The 16,315-nt window shown below is 40.3% G+C and overlaps 1 long non-coding RNA gene, 3 other non-coding genes and 1 pseudogene across 4 annotated transcripts; 2 read left to right on the forward strand and 3 right to left on the reverse strand.

Annotated features, from left to right (window-relative positions):
- Positions 1 to 447: 447 nt before the first annotated feature.
- On the reverse strand, positions 448 to 519 carry TRNAA-AGC (transfer RNA alanine (anticodon AGC)). Its single transcript has one exon. It is a non-coding gene; the product is annotated as a tRNA-Ala (tRNA).
- Positions 520 to 4,975: 4,456 nt separating this feature from the next.
- On the forward strand, positions 4,976 to 5,048 carry TRNAR-CCG (transfer RNA arginine (anticodon CCG)). The gene has a single exon. It is a non-coding gene; the product is annotated as a tRNA-Arg (tRNA).
- A 3,883-nt stretch (positions 5,049 to 8,931) lies between these two features.
- On the reverse strand, positions 8,932 to 9,028 carry LOC128057058 (uncharacterized; annotated as a pseudogene).
- A 1,946-nt stretch (positions 9,029 to 10,974) lies between these two features.
- TRNAL-CAA (transfer RNA leucine (anticodon CAA)) lies at positions 10,975 to 11,081 on the reverse strand. Its single transcript has 2 exons — positions 11,044 to 11,081; positions 10,975 to 11,020 (listed from the first exon to the last, which is right to left on the reverse strand). It is a non-coding gene; the product is annotated as a tRNA-Leu (tRNA).
- A 100-nt stretch (positions 11,082 to 11,181) lies between these two features.
- Positions 11,182 to 15,247, forward strand: LOC128055472 (uncharacterized). Its single transcript, XR_008200114.1, has 3 exons — positions 11,182 to 11,273; positions 11,431 to 11,670; positions 14,051 to 15,247. It is a non-coding gene; the product is annotated as an uncharacterized LOC128055472 (long non-coding RNA).
- The last annotated feature ends 1,068 nt before the right edge of the window (positions 15,248 to 16,315 follow it).

The following is a 16,315-nucleotide window of genomic DNA, read 5'->3' on the forward strand; positions in this document are numbered from 1 at the left end:
CTTCCTCTCCTCAAATCTATTCCTTGACCCAGCAACAGCCAAGAAAACGAAGGGATCTAAAGAAAATTTCCTGTGGACTTCACATTTGCTCTTATTTTTTCTGCTTTCTGTGTTTCTTGCTCTTAGATGATACTGCGAAATGTAACTATTGTAATTGGACTTGTTAATTTGGTACCTCGCTTGTTTTTCGGTTTCCGCAGTCCTGTGCGGCTTGGTACTCCCTCAGCCTCTTTAATCGTGTCTTTGCCAGCTGACTCAGCTACCCAAGGTGGTGTTAAGGCCCTAGGGCAAAAATGGGTCCATATTAAAAATAAAATAGTTCTTGTTTTTTGTGTGACTTAAAAGACCTGAAAGAGAACAAAAGAACCAGAAAACACGACAGGTGGTGGACGTTCTTAAGAAACGAGGATGCGTCTATTGCTGTTAGAACCCAAAACACAAGAAAACTGGAGGTGCCGGGGATTGAACCCGGGGCCTCGTGCATGCTAAGCACGCGCTCTACCACTGAGCTACACCCCCTCCCGCCGCAGTGTTTTCAGAATTATTCCTATGACCCATCGATACATCTTCCGCAAAAGAAACTTTACTTCACGAAATTCAATTTTTGAACTTTCCTTACTGAATACTGTCTTGTAACTAGGCTATAAGAACGAAAACTAAATATTATACCGAAAGTGCCGTCTGGTCCTGAGCTCTCTCACTACGGGTCACCCTCTCGGACACCAGCTCGACGGCCATGCCTGTGGCGAAGGGGGAGCTCCTGACTGGCCGCCCCCAGGGGGAGGTCTGGGATAAGACCTCTGCTTAAATACGTTGCCAGAAAACCGAAAGTATAATGCCGGAGGATAAAAAGAAGCCCTAAGCGGAGCCATAGGGATTTAGGTCCAGGTAGGAGAGAAGACTGGGAAGCAATCGTGACAGACCCGCTTCGGTCGCTTCCCTCATTCAGGTAAGCTCCCGCGTCAAGACTCAGAGTCGGGAACACGCACGGTGGCTGCGTCTCCCGAGCTTTCAACCTCGGGTCTCGAGAACCACCGAGACGTGCGCGTGGAAGAGGAGAGAAAGAAACCGAGCAGCCTTAGAGCGCCCCCTGTCGGAACGGAACGGTACCCAGAAGGAAGGCGTTTTAAGGCGTAGGCTTGATCGCAAAATGATTTAACTGTATAAACCCTTCAGGCTCCTGCAGTAGTTAGACCCCTTGGCCTCCGAGGGGCAACCCTCAGGCGCTTCTCGCCGTTCTCTGACCCTGGGTACCAGGGTCAACCCAGAAATAAGTATTGGGAGCAAATCCTAATTCATTCCAGCTAAGCTTTCTTCTGATTCTCACTCCTGTGGACTCTTGGAGACCTGAAATCACCACCGCCCTTTCGGCTCCTCCCCAACTCCGGATCTGGCCGTCCTGGCGGATCCGACCCGGCCGAGCCCCAGAGGACTTGCGGGGGTCATTGGATTTTGGTGTTCAGTCGCTCAGTCGTGCCCGACACTTTGCGACCCAGTGGACTGCAGCACACCAGGTTTACCCCTGTCCTTCATCTCTCGGAGCTTGCGCAAACGCCTGTCCATTGAGTCTGTGATGCCATCCAATCATCTCTTCCCCTTCTGCCTTTGGATATACAATGCTTGGGCCACAGGCGACTCTCAGAGAGGCTAAAGGGACATACGAATGCTTTTTAGACAACACTGTGGAGGGGGGAGGGGATTGTCGGGGGGATCCATAAAGATGGAAAATCACCTGGAGGAACTGAATAAAACTATGGATTGCTGGGCCCCACTCTCTAGATGCTGAGTGCTCTCAGAATCTTGGGTTCTTAAGTTATTCAACTGAACGGGAACCTCCTACACTGTTGGTGGGAATGTAAGTCGGTGCAGCCACTATGGAAAACAGTATGTTGGTTCCTCAAAAAACTAAAAGAGTTGCCATTTGATCCAGCAATTCCACTTCTGAGCATATACCCAGACAAAACTGCATTTCAAAAAGATACATGCAACCCCTAGGTTCATTGCATCCCTATTTACAATAGCCAAGACATGGAAGCATTCTAAATGCCCATGGACAGATGAATGGATAAAGAAGATATGGTGCATGTATACAACGGAATATATCTCAGCCATAAAAAAGAAGCAAAGAAGGAGGAAAAACAAAAAAACAAAAGCAAACAAAACAAAAACAAACAAACAAAAGAAACAAAGAATGCCATTTGCAGCGGCATGGATGGACCTAGAGGTTATCATGTTAAGTGAAGTAAGACAGTGAAAGACACATATCATATGATATTACCTATATATAGAAACTAAAATATGACAAACAAACTTATCCATGAAACAGAAACAGACTCACAGAAATAGAGAAGAGACTTGTGGGAGAGGGGGGAAGGGATTGAGAGTTTGAGATTTGCACATGCAGATTTGGAGAAGAAAATAGCAACCCACTCCAGTATTCTTGGCTGGAAAATTCCATGGACAGATGAGCCTGACTACAATCCATGGTGTCTCAAGAGTTGGACATGACTTAGCAACTAAACCACCACCACCAGGTGCAGACTGTTCTATAGAGAATGGGTAAACATCAAGGTCCTACTGTACAGCACAGGAAACTATATGTTCTGTAGTAAGCCATAATGGAGAAGAATATAAAAAAGAATGTATATATATATATATATATATATACATATATATGTGTGTGTATATATATGTATGTATAAATGAATCATTTTGCTGTACAGGAGAAATTAGCATTGTAAGTCAACTATATACTTCAATAAACTTTTAAAAATTATAAGTGTCCCTCAATTGAATCTGATAAACAAACTTAAACAAACTAGTTTGGGAACAACTGGACCTGAAACTCTAGGAACAGAAACTGACATGAACTAGGATCCTGAAAAAGTTAATACAGGAGGAGGAGAAAACAAGAAGGGAAAAGAGGGCACCCACGAGCAGGAGACAGAAAGGTGGGAAGAAGACTGCTGAGGAGTGAGTCTTTCAAAGCTATGGTAAACAAAACAGTATGGTAAGGTACTGGCATAAAAAAAGACACACAGGACCTTCCCTGGTGGTTCAGTGGTTAAGACTCCAAGCTTCCTGGGCAGGGAGGGGAGAAGGGAGGGGGAAGGTGGCATAGCTGATCTGGGAACTAAAGATTCCTGGTGGGGTGCACCAAAAAGATAGAATTCAGTTGCTTTTAATATTAAGGGCTTCCCTAGCTCAATGGTGGGAGAAGGCAATGGCACCCCACTCCAGTACTCTTGCCTGGAAAATCTCATGGGCGGAGGAGCCTGGTAGGCTGCAGTCCATGGCTGAGCGACTTCACTTTCACTTTTCACTTTCGTGCATTGGGGAAGGAAATGGCAACCCACTCCAGTGTTCTTGCCTGGGGAATCCCAGGAACAGGGGAGCCTGGTGAGCTGCCATCTATGGGGTTGCACAGAGTCGGACATGACTGAAGTGACTTACCAGCAGTAGCAGCAGTAGCTCAGTGGTAACGATCTGCCTGCAGTACAGGAGACCCAGGTTTGATCCCTGGGCTGGGAAGTTCTCTGTAGAAAGGAACGGAGACCCACTCCAGTATTCTTGCCTGGAGAACTCCATGGAGAGAGGAGCCTGGTAGGCTACTGTCTATGGGGTCTTGAAGAGTTGGACAGGACTGAGTGACTAACGCTATGATAAAATATCTAAATTTTAAAAATGAATTAAAAACTTGAACAATGAAGAGGAGGAAGGAATAAAAAGTACCTCCCAAAAGGTACAAAATTGAGTTCAGTTCAGTTCACTTTAGTCATGCAGTTGTGTCCGACATTTTGAGACCCCATGAATCACAGCACGCCAAGCCTCCCTGTCCATCACCAACTCCCGGAGTTCACTCAAACTCATGTCCATCGAGTTGGTGATGCCATCCAGCCATCTCATCCTCTGTCGTCCCCTTCTTCTCCTGTCCCCAATCCCTCCCAGCATCAGAGTCTTTTCCAGTGAGTCAACCCTTTGCATGAGGTGGCCAAAGTACTGGAGTTTCAGCTTCAGCATCAGTCCTTCCAATGAACACCCAGGACTGGTCTCTTTAAGAATGGACTGGTTGGATCTCCTTGCAGTCCAAGGGACTCTCAAGAGTCCTCTCCAACACCACAGTTCAAAAGCATCAGTTCTTCGGCACTCAGCTTTCTTCACAGTCCAACTCTCACATCCATACATGACCACTGGAAAAACCATAGCCTTGACTAGACAGACCTTTGTTGGCAAAGTAATATGAGTTAGGGGAGATCAGTTTTTGCTTGCAAATGAAATGGATGCCAAGATGAAAATCCAAGAGAATCCACTAAGGAGTTTAGACTTCAAAAGTTTGTTTTCTCCTCTGGGATATAGTCACCTGTTTCCAAAGAGTGCAACTTGTGCAAAACTCATTTCCAGCTAGCACCAATAGTTTGCCTTTAAATTTCTAAATTTGTTTGTTAGAAGGTATTAAGATTCCTTCAGTCTATATTTTCACTCCTGACCAAACGATTATTAATAAGATCATAAACTCTAAAATGTTCTTTTCTTGAAATCATGTGTCAGAATGGTTTCATTTCTGCAGTATCGTCCATAACAGAACTGAAAATGGCAGGTCTGTAGCTTGTTGAGCTTTACATCTGCCTCCATTTCCTTTTTACCTCTCTGAAATGTAAACTCTAAAGTTATAAACTCTAAAGTTCTTTTTATGCAGCGCAAATACTGTGATTCCTATATATGATTGGGGGAAGAAAAATCTGTTAAGCAGTCAAAGTAGTGGAGGCAAAGGAGAGGGACAGAGTTGATTTACAGAGAATGTGTGAAGATGAAATTTGGGGGCAAATAAACCTGACCATTATCTAGATTTCTGAGAAAAGAAGATGCATTCCTTCTTCCCGTTTCAGTTCAGTTCAGTCCAGTCAGTAGAAAAGCCCCCCACCCAGCCCTGTCTACATAAGTTTTGTACTTTACGTGAGAAGGGCCTATTACAGTTGGCCGCGTGGCCTAATGGATAAGGCGTCTGATTCCGGATCAGAAGATTGAGGGTTCGAGTCCCTTCGTGGTCGCTTCTTTTTCTATTTGCTGGTCTGAGTCCCTGCCAGGTTGGAGAGGCTTAAAATCTGATTTGCTTCCTCTCCCCTCTTGATGCTGTTGCCCGGCTGTGAGTGAGTTCAAACAATTAATCGATCAATGCGTTCTTATTTAACAATTATATATTGGAGGCCTGATGTTCGACGAGTGCTTTAGGCATGAAGGAGGAGGGAGTAGCACGTGTCCTCAAGGAGCTTACTTTCTACCGAACCCGACAAATGAAATAAACACAGAAACAAAATAACTAAAACTTGTTTCATGTCCTATGAAATAAATAATTTATAGGCTGAAATAAAAAATTAGGGATGGGGGCTTCTTTAGACAGAATTTTATTATTCCTGGCTTAAGGGATAATACTGCTAACTTGCTGAGAATATGAAGGCACTTGGTCTTTACAAAGCTGAAATACTGAACTTTTGAGGGGGCAGGGATCACTTAAAAAATCAACTAAATGGGGAAATGACCAGCTAAATTTCTGGGAACAAATATCTGACTAGGATTTCTATAATTGTAGCTCTGAATGGTTTGAAATAGATGTTCTCCAGATTTTCATTAGCTACCATAAACATAATTGCCTCTACCTCCTCCCTTTAGAAAAGCATAAAGGCAGAAGCCACCAAAGACTTTCATTCCAGCTGAACTGTCCTCTGGAGCAACTTCTGTGTAGTCATGAGACCTCTAGTTTTTAGCAAGAGCGCAAATGCCAGAAATGGAACTGAACAGCAGGGAGGGTCTTCAAATAATTTGAAAACAGAACTATGGTATGATCCAGCAAACTCCACTTGTGGGTATATATTCAAAAGATTTGAAAATAGAGTCTCAAAGAGATATTTGCACCCATGTTCACAGCAGCATTATTCACAATAGCCAAAAGGTAGAATGAACCTAAATATCCTTAGAAGGATAAATTGATGAATAAAATGTGGTATATACCACGTAATATTATTGTCTTAAATAAAAGAAAGAAATAGACCTTGAGGACATTATTCAAAGTGAAATAAGCCAGTCACAAAAAGACAAATACCGTATGATTCCATTGACACAAGTGTTCAGTTCAATTCAGTCACTCAGTTGTGTCCGACTCTTTGTGACCCCATGTACTGCAGCACACCAGGGTTCCCTGTCCGTCACCAACTCCCTGAGTTCACTCAAACTCATGTTCATCAAGTTGGTGATGCCATCCAACCATCTCATCCTCTGTCATCCCCTTCTCCCGCCTTCAATCTTTCCCAGCATCAGGGTCTTTCCAAATGAGTCAGTTTTTCACATCAGGTGGTCAGAGTATTGGAGTTTCAGCTTCAGCATCAGTCCTTCCAATGAATATTCAGGACTGCTTTGCTTTAGGATAGACTGGTTGGATCTGCTTGCAGTCCAAGGGACTCTCAAGAGTCTTCTCCAACACCATAGTTCAAAAGCATCGATTCTTCAGTGCTCAGCTTTCTTTATAGTCCAACTCTCACATCCATATGTGACTACTGAAAAAACCATAGCTTTGACCAGACGGACCTTTCTTGGCTAAGTAATGTTTCTGCTTTTTAAAAAGCTGTCTAGATTGGTCATAATTGTTTTTTCCAAGGAGCAAGTGTCTTTTAATTTCATGGCTGCAATCACCCATCTGCAGTGATTTTGGAGCCCCCCAAAATAAAAGTCTGCCACTGTTTCCACTGTTTCCCTGTCTATATGCCATGAAGTGACGGGACCAGATGCCATGATCTTAGTTTTCTGAATGTTGAGTTTTAGGCCAACTTTTTCACTCTCCTCTTTCACTGTCATCAAGAAGCTCTTTAGTTCTCCAAAGATATATAGTCCAGATATACGTGTTTGAAGGAAGCAGCAGGTCACCATTACCCCTTACAGAATTAGGAAAACAATATTATCCTTTAAGGAATTACACCGCTGGCATAGTCAAGCAGACATTCCTATCTTTGTACAGGTGCACATTGTACATTAAAGAGGGTCCTGTCAGACAGGGATTATGTTATGTTCAAATTTTCTTGTGCAGCCCTAAAAACTTAAATCCTATTCCATCATAGAGTATATGAAATAATCAAATTCATAGAAACAAATAGAATGGTGATTACCATTTTATGGGAGGGAAGTAAAAATGACAGTTGTTTAACGGGTACAGAATTTCAATTTTGCAAGATAAGCGTTCTAGAGATCTGTTCCACAGCAATATGAATATTCCTAAAACTACTGAACAGTACATTTACAATGGTTAAGACTTTTTTTTACAATAAATAAATATTTGTTAAAAAACCAGTTGGCTATAAATGTATGGGATGATTTCTGGATTCTCAATTGCATTATATGTTCGTCTTTATGCCATTACCATATCATGTTGGTTAGTATAGCTTTATACTAAGTTTTGAATTGAGGAAGTCTGAGTTCACCTTTGTTCTTCTTTTTCAAGATTTTTATACGTTCATATTGCAATTTGGTATGAATTTGAAGATTGGCCTTTTCTTTTCTGTAAAAAAAAGTTTTTGGAATTTTGATAGAAATGAAATTGAATCTGTAGATCACTTTGGATAGTATTAACATCTTAACAGTATTAAGTCTTCCTATTTAGGAACTTGGAATCTCTTTCCACTTATTTGACTCTTCTTTAATTTCTGTCATCAATGTTTTGTAGATTTCAGTGTACAAGTCGCTCATTTCATTGGTTAGATCCATTCGTGGGTATTTTATTCCTTATGTGCTATTATAATTGAAGTTGCTTTCATAATTTTCTTTTTGGTTTGTTTATTGCTGATATAGAAACACAACTGACTTTGTATGTTGATCTTATACTCTGCAACTTTGCTGAAATCATCTATCAGTTGTAGAAGTTTTCTTGTGATCATGTCATGATATTGCCATCTGTAAACAGAAACAGTATTACTTCTATACTTTCCATTTGAATGACTTTGATTATTTTTCTTGTCTAATTGCTTGAGAATGATGTTAGCTGTAGTTTTTTCTATAAATGTTCTTTATCATATTGAAGAAGGGCATGATATTTTAAGTGGTGAAATACAGTTTGCTTCTCACCTCATGTTCCATGAAATGGAGATATCTGTAATAAAAATGTATGAAGTTGGGTTAAAACAGGAATATGGTCATTTCAAGTGCTACCTTTTTATATCATTTATAAGAAATTAAAGGATACTAGAGCTGATGAGTTAACTGACTTCTCTAGTAAATTTCATAGAGAAATCAGACTTGTACTATGGCTTTCCTAGGAACCCTCTGATGGTAGACCACACTCATCTCATTTACAGTCAGATCTCCATATCTGCAGGTTCTGCAGCCATGGATTATAACAACTCCATATCAAAAATGATCAGAAAAAATATTCCAGAAAGCTCCAAACAGAAAAACTTGAATTTACCATGCACCACCAACTATTTACATAGCATTTATGCTGTATTAGGTATTTAATCAAGAGATGATTTAAAAGTATAAAAGAGAATATGTGTAGGCTATAAGCAAATAACTATGCCACTTTATATGAGACTCAAGTATCCATGGATTTTGGCATCTGCTGGAGGCCCTGGAACACCATGGATACAAAGAGACAACTGTATATCCACTCATCAATAGGCTTGTGTTGTAGTGGTTATAGTTTGGTCACATTTGGACCTGCTTTCTATATTGGGTATTCCACATTTTTTTAAAGTATCTTTTTAAATTTCAGCTGGAGTTATCCATAATGTAGTTGAATTTTTAACTTCACTTTAAAAACCTTAGACTTGCTTTATGCTAGTCATTATTGGTTCGGTTGATCATATGAAATCAGTTACTAGGATGAAGTTTATCATTCTAATAGCTTAGTCAAACCTTCACTTATTGATACTTTAACTTTTAATTTCTTGTCAAATTATGGAATGCTTCACAAATTTGCGTGTCATCCTTGAGCAAGAGCCATGCGACTCATTTCCAACTTTAGTATGTGTGCTGCCAAGGCGAGCACTATTCTGCATTATTTATTCACGTTTTAAAAGCCAAACAAGTCAGGCACTCATTCCTGCAAACAATTTTTAGCTAGTATGCAATCATGTGTTTTATAACTTTTTGGACATAATGAGCATCTTTTTCTGAAACAGAAAGCAGGGAATCAGGAGTAATATAAACAACTATTTTTACAAGGGAAGTCTCAGAGTAAGTGAATACTTCCAATATTTCACCTATCTTCTGAGTTTCAAAGTTTTCAAATAGCTACAGGCTTTAATTTTCAAATAAACCAGCTTTCTTTTCACCCACCTAGTCTCTTACATTTTGACTATTTCAGGATAAAAATCAGTGATCAAACAAGTAGAGTCATGTGTAGTCATAATGACAGAAATACATTATCATGCATATATGAATCTTCAATAGCTGGCATTAGTCTTGGGATCTGGGATATGTGTATTCTTCTCCTGAGAGATAAGGAAATCCTGGAATATGGTGTTCCTGAGCAGAATCAGTCATTTGACTGGAATATAAGCAGCATAGGGTATAAATTTATTTTACTCATTAAAAAAAATTAAATTTTAATTTTAATTCTATCCTATTCCATTTTATTTTTATACTTTTACTGCCATGGCTCCAGAACTGCATTCCTTGGTACATAAAAAGCACTCATGATATACTCGTTGGAAGAATGGTGATTAAAAATACCCTAAATGTCTAGGGGGAAAAAAAAGTGGATAAATGTGTACCGCTTTGCAACATTTCATTCTAAGGAAAAAGATTGTGTTTACACGGAAAGAGCCCAAGATACATTAGGTTTAAAAAAAAAGTCAGAGAATGGTATACTTCCTATGACTGCATTTCTGTAAAAACAAAATATTTATATATTATATATACATGAATTCAGAGAAAATAGGAGTGTACAAAATATAATAAAATATTGTTGGTGGTTAGATTTGGAGGAGGAGGAAGGTATAACCTTCATATTTTATTCAGGAGTTAAAACGGCACTCAATTTTGACTAGGAAACAAAACAATAATTATTAGATGCCAGCGAGGGTGTGATTGTGCCTAATTTACAAAGGAAATGTTTGAGAACTAATTCATGACTTTTGAACACGGAGAGACCATGTTCAATATAAAATAAATAGATCTGTATTAAAATCCATAAATTTATATTTATATGATTTATAGATCCATAAAATCCATAAATCTTATTATCCTTCAATTTCTTATAAATAATATAGATCCATAGATCTATATTAAAATCAATAAAAATCCAATAGATCTATATTAAACATCCATATAAAATATCTTTGCAGGCAGGAGTGTGCAGTGGTAAAGAATCCTCCTGCCACTGTAGGAAACTCAAGTGACGCGGATTCCACCCCTGGGTGGGGGAGATCCCCTAGAATAGCAACCTGCTCCAGTATTCTTGCCTGGAAAACACTATGGATACAAGGAGACTGGAGGGCTGCAGTCCATGGGGTCCCAAAGAGCTGGACACGCCTGAAATACTGAGCACACACACGAGCACTAACGTGAGCCACAGCTGAGTGGGCTTGGCAGGGAGTGCCGCAGGAAGTATTCAGGGAAGGGCCTCAGTCTGGGAAGAAGCGGAGGAGCAGCCAAGAGAAGCAGGCGGGGCACCGGACCACGCCCACTTTCCTTCTCCAACACCAAGGGGAAGGGAACTATCTTGAGTCCCAAATCTCGCTATTTTAACATTTCCTCGCGCTGTCTCAGAAAAACCAACCTCTTGTTCTCTCCCGTCGTTATTAATCGTTCGCCCCAAATCTCGTGACTTCCAAAAATATCGCGATGTTTCAGCTTTTACTATTTTCGTTAGCAGCCCCTGTGAGAAATTTAAGTCCGTTTTTAACACTATGTGTTGGTAAATTGTATATGCATATTGCTCTTCTCAACATATTTTATTTTAGAAATTAGAGGATGGGAAAAAAAAGGGTGTGTCAGAAGTGGGATTCGAACCCACGCCTCCATACGGAGACCAGAATCCCCACGGCGGGGAAGCTTTAGCTTGAGTCTGGCGCCTTAGACCACTCGGCCATCCTGACACCTCGGGAAAAACACAAAGATTTTGCACTAAAATAGATACAAAGATCAGCGTCTCTGTGACGTATAGTCTAGGAAGATGTTAACTTCCGGATCGAGACTAAAAGGCCACCCATGGCTTGAAAAGGAAAACAGCTTATGTTTCTGGAGGGAAGGAAAGAAAGAACCGAACGACGTTTAGCCCAAGTCGCTTGGTAGGTTTCCCAGCCTCTCATCTTTACCGAAACCTTGAGCGTGGTTTTTGCCCCAGGCTTATTTTTGAAGACAGTGAGGAACAACAAAAATCCAACAAAAGCCCCAGATATTATGGCATAGACCATTTTATTGTCTCTGATTCCTTTTCGTCCCCAGATCTGCCTTGCCACTGGAGAAGTGTTTGTTTTGGGCTCCGAAAGTGACGGCCGAGGAACAGCCTTGGAAAGTCCTCGTAGGGCGACAACTCCCGCCGATGGAAGACTTGATGAGACAAGTTTCTACGCAAGAGTTTGACCTATTCCAGGTCCAGAGAAACTCAGTGACACGCTTGCTCCCGACCTTCCTGGTCACTGTCAGATATTCCTGATTGAAAGTCTCTGTGGCGTCCATTGCCAGGTAGCAGATAAAATGGCGATTTTTAAAAGGGATGGCTGGGTGAAAATAAGCGGAACGTGCCACACTTCCTGACAGACTTTTGCAGCTCTTTCTCAGCTTTGTGCGAAGTAATATGAGCTTTGAGTCTGGAAGGTCACATATTTTAATGAAACCTTGAAGGGTAAACAGTAAGAAATTATTCTTCCAACTAGGCTGAAAACTAAATATTTTCAGATGTCCATAATTATTACCTTAAATTCTACAAGTGGAATCACTAGATCTTTATCCAGTTTAACTTTATATTGGCGTATAGTTGACTTACAATGTTTTGTTAGTTTCAGGTGTACAACTCAGTGATTCAGTTACATATATACATATATCCATTCTTAAAGTTTATCCAGTTTTAAAAGCTTTTAAAACACATTGCCCACCTACCTCCCCAAAATTCTGAAGCAATTTAGAGTCATGTCCATGGTTTTTCAGGCAAGAATACTGAAAAGTGAAGTCTCTCAGTCGTGTCTGACTCTTTGCGACCCCATGGACTCTAGCCTACCAGGCTTCTCCGTCCATGGGATTTCCCAGGCAAGAGTACTGGAGTGGGTTGCCAGTGGGCTGCAATTTCCTTCTCCAGAGAATCTTCTCGACCCAGGGATCGAACGAACCCTAGTCTTCCACATTGCAGAAGATAACCCAAAGATGACCAACAGAATACTATGATTAAACGGTTAACAACAAAACATTTTGCTGGGTGACACAGTTTTATTAGTGAGGTTCAGTATTCATGTTTCAAGGATTTTTAGATTCTTCTCTAAATTGCTTACCCAACCTTTGAGGTGTTCATCCTTCCTTGATTTGTAAAATTCATTTTATGAAAAATAAACCCATCTGATAATCTTTATTTACAAAGAACCCAAGAAGAAATTTCTTTTACTAACAAGAATCCTATTAAGTCCCTTAAACAGTACTTTCCATGTATAGAAACTATAGATACAAAACTCTAGTTTTATAGTGAGCTGTAAATTTTACAAGGTTCTCATGTCAATCTTTAAAAACCAAGCTGTGGCCCACATTTCATGTCCTTATAATGTTACCATGCTAACATTTACTTTTATTCCTGGTCATTTTTTAGTTCCATCTCTTTCTTCCTTTATGGAATATTAAACTCCTGATATTTTGATTTTATGCGTTAAATGATTTGAAGTACTTTCCAGAATAGGTAAGGTATAATTAAATATGTAAACAATTTTACAATTTATTAACAATATTTATTGTGCAACAGGACTTCCCAGAGGCTAGTGTACATTTTTTTAAAACAACTGAATGATTTTGAAAGGCCTCAAAATTTAAAAGGGTGAGGCTTCCCTAGTGGTCTAGTAGTTAAGACTGTGCTTCTACTGTGTAGGACACAGCTTCCATCCCTGACAGGGTAACTAAGATCCCACATGCCTCGGGGCTCTACAAAAAACAGATTTGAGAGTGGAGGGAACTAAAAAAAGATGACTGTGTTTGTTTATACCAATTTAAATAACAGGATTTAATTTCCAACCTTGAAATTAATCTCTTGACTTTTATGTGGAAATGTACTTGGGGCAATACTGTCATATTTAAGTATTATTTGCACAATGTGAAATCTAAGCTATTAATGCTTTATAAATATTCTAGCAAAGTCAGTTCCGCTAGAATAATCTACACTGGTTTGACTGAACTTTCTCATTATTCTTTACAAAGACCTCACAAAGAAATTACTGGGTTAAAGGAGGCGCAAGAGTGTAGTGATTTAATTGCATAATCAAGTCAAAATTTATTGCAGGACCATGTTAATTTGTAGTAACCTCTCAACCTCAAGAAAAAGTGCACTAAGGAAGAAATGCAGATCTAGGCTTTCAGTTTCTCCTGACCACCATGGTCGGCACTGTGGTCTCCTGAAAGCACACAGTGTTTCACTTACCCACAAATGGTCTTTTGCCTCATCCCACTATTTCATGTTATTTTTTTCTCTTCTTAATTGACTTTATTAATTTTTCCAAGGACAGAGTCAGGTTCTCTTGTATTCTCAACAGTCAAGTTCATCTGGGGCACCTAACACTGTTTAACTTGTGTTTTGAATCAATGAATTGTTGTCATGCATTTGTGAAAAAGCAACCCACAAATCACTGGTACACTAAGGATCTTTCTAGTTTTATTTTGCTGGGAGATGTGCGATTTCCATCCATACTTTGGTCACGATCCCTGATGAAGATGTTAACAAATGGATCTATTTACTATATGCTAGCTCTTGCTCTTACTTTCTTAGTGCTTTTAAGTGTTGCCTTTAAGGCAACTGTCACGTGCATCCTCTCATCTTGTCAGCTGCATATCCTAGATGGCAGTTTCCTTTCATTCTCTGAAACTTCCCTTCTAGGCCTTGTCTACTCTTGGGGAAGATGCTCTTCTGTACCCACCAGATCAGTATCAGAGAAAACAAGAGCAGCTGAAGACAAACACAGTTTTCCTGAGGCAACAACAACAAAAAAAAGAATGAGTGGTTGAAGTATGAATATGTAATTAACAACTTCAGATATTCTGAGGAAAGGACCAGAGAGGAACCAGAAGAACTGGAACCCATGTTTGCCTAAAGGGGTCCATATTGTGACCTGATGAATTCAAATGCTTACCTTCCTGCAGATCGTCTGCAAAGTTCATTTAACTTCATTCAAAATGACAGGTTAAAAAAATTTGTTTTTAATACCTCTAAACCCACCACCTATAAGAATCATAGGATAAACAGTACAAAGCACATCAATGCACACCCTCCTTCTCTACCCTGTCCTCCACATGGCCCACTGGTAACCACAAACCTTTTGTCCATATCATAGAAAGGGTACTGTAAAGTATACAGTCTTTTTGAGACTTTTTTCCATTCAGCATTGTTAGTAAGATTCAGTCTTGTAGTATATCCCAGTTCAAATTGGAAGTAGCTTTGCTGAATCCAAAGAGGTTGCTTACCACTGCTCCAGCTGCTGCTGTTAATAAAAATTCATTAAGATGCTGCTCCTATTAGTACTGAGTCTACTGGAGATAAAGCAGACCCCGTGTGAGACCTTTTGTTAGCCTGGAGACAGCTCCAATCAGTCGAGGAGCAAGGACCAGGGAGTCTTTCCTAGGGGCACATTTTCTTGGGACTGGTACCAAGCAAGGTGCCCTCTTTATGGGCTCTTATTCTTCCTCCTTGTCCCAGTGGACTATATTAAGTAAAACTGAAATGCGATTCTGACTGGGTCTATTCACCCAGTTTTCCAGTTGCGAATTCTTGAATCTAGAGTAGACAGACTTACTGTTAAAGGCTGGTATCCCAGGTCAACAGACTGGCACCCCAAGGCCTCAGTCTCTACCTTTCCATGCAGAAAAGCATAATCCATAGATATTGTGAGGCAGGATATGATGTATGTGGACATGTATTTCACCTTGGTCTGAATCCTGGCCCTGTTGCTTCCAAACTGTACACCTTGGATAAATCACTACCCTCTCTATGCTTCAATTTTCTTGTGTAAAATAAAGGCAACAGTATCTACTTTATCTTGTAGGGTTGTTAAGAGCATTAAATAAGCCATTGTACACAAAGCACTTCATACTATGTGCTGAGCATTGCTCTATATCTGTGTAGTAGTATTTTATATACATAATATATATATGTTCAGTTCAGTTCAGTTCAGTCGTTCAGTCGTGTCTCTTTGTGACCCCATGAATCGCAGCACGCCAGGCCTCTCTGTCTATCGCCAACTCCTGGAGTTCACTCAGACTCACGTCCATCGAGTCAGTGATGCCATCCAGCCATCTCATCCTCTGTCGTGTTAGCACATGTATTTATATCTATTGAGACTTCAGCAAAAGCTAACCTAGCCTCATGGAAGCCCCTCTCTGAAGCTCCTGGTTATTTCTCTTAAAACCTTTTGAATAAATAAATGAATCAGGACACATCACCAATGCATGATCTTCAGCCATGAACCACAATGTTGGGTACAAGACTAAGACCATAAAATCTTGTCGTTTTGAGGTCATGTCCAAAAGCAAAAAAGATCAAAAACCTCCTGGAAAAGAGCTGTCCTCTCAGCGTATTTTTCCTCCTTAGAATGTGGTGCCCTCCATGACCCTAAGGGCTTAGGCTGCTGCTTCTGAGGTGGGAAGCAAGCTCTGGGTGCTCTGATCTATACCAAGCATTGCTGCATACCCCACTGTCAGTTATAATAAGCACTTGAGAGAACACTTTTCCAGAGAAGTGACAGGATTAGCCAATACAAAGCTGTAGGCTATGAAAGTCCAACACTACTTTCCAAGCACCAGTAGAAAGCAGTGACATGGTACTGTTTTTATCATCCAGTTGAAAGTAAAATATTGACCAGAATGAGATTCTCAAACCATAGAGGTTAATGGTGTTGATTTCCTCCAGTATCTATGAACCCAGTCCTACCAAGACCCAGAAAATAACAACAGTGTAAACAACATCCATACTCACTTTATTTTTAAACAGAGGAGCATGTACCCAAAGAAAGAGAAGACTAAGAACCATCATGGGGGCTTGCGCTAAGTGATCTGCCTTGGCTTTCTGACCTCAGAATGCCTTGTGATCCAATGGCCATAGGGATGGAATAGCCCCTTGATGGTACACACATCAGAAAGGTAAACTCCC

The sequence above is a fragment of the Budorcas taxicolor genome, chromosome 11, assembly GCF_023091745.1.
Source record: "Budorcas taxicolor isolate Tak-1 chromosome 11, Takin1.1, whole genome shotgun sequence".
Lineage (NCBI taxonomy): Eukaryota > Metazoa > Chordata > Mammalia > Artiodactyla > Bovidae > Budorcas > Budorcas taxicolor.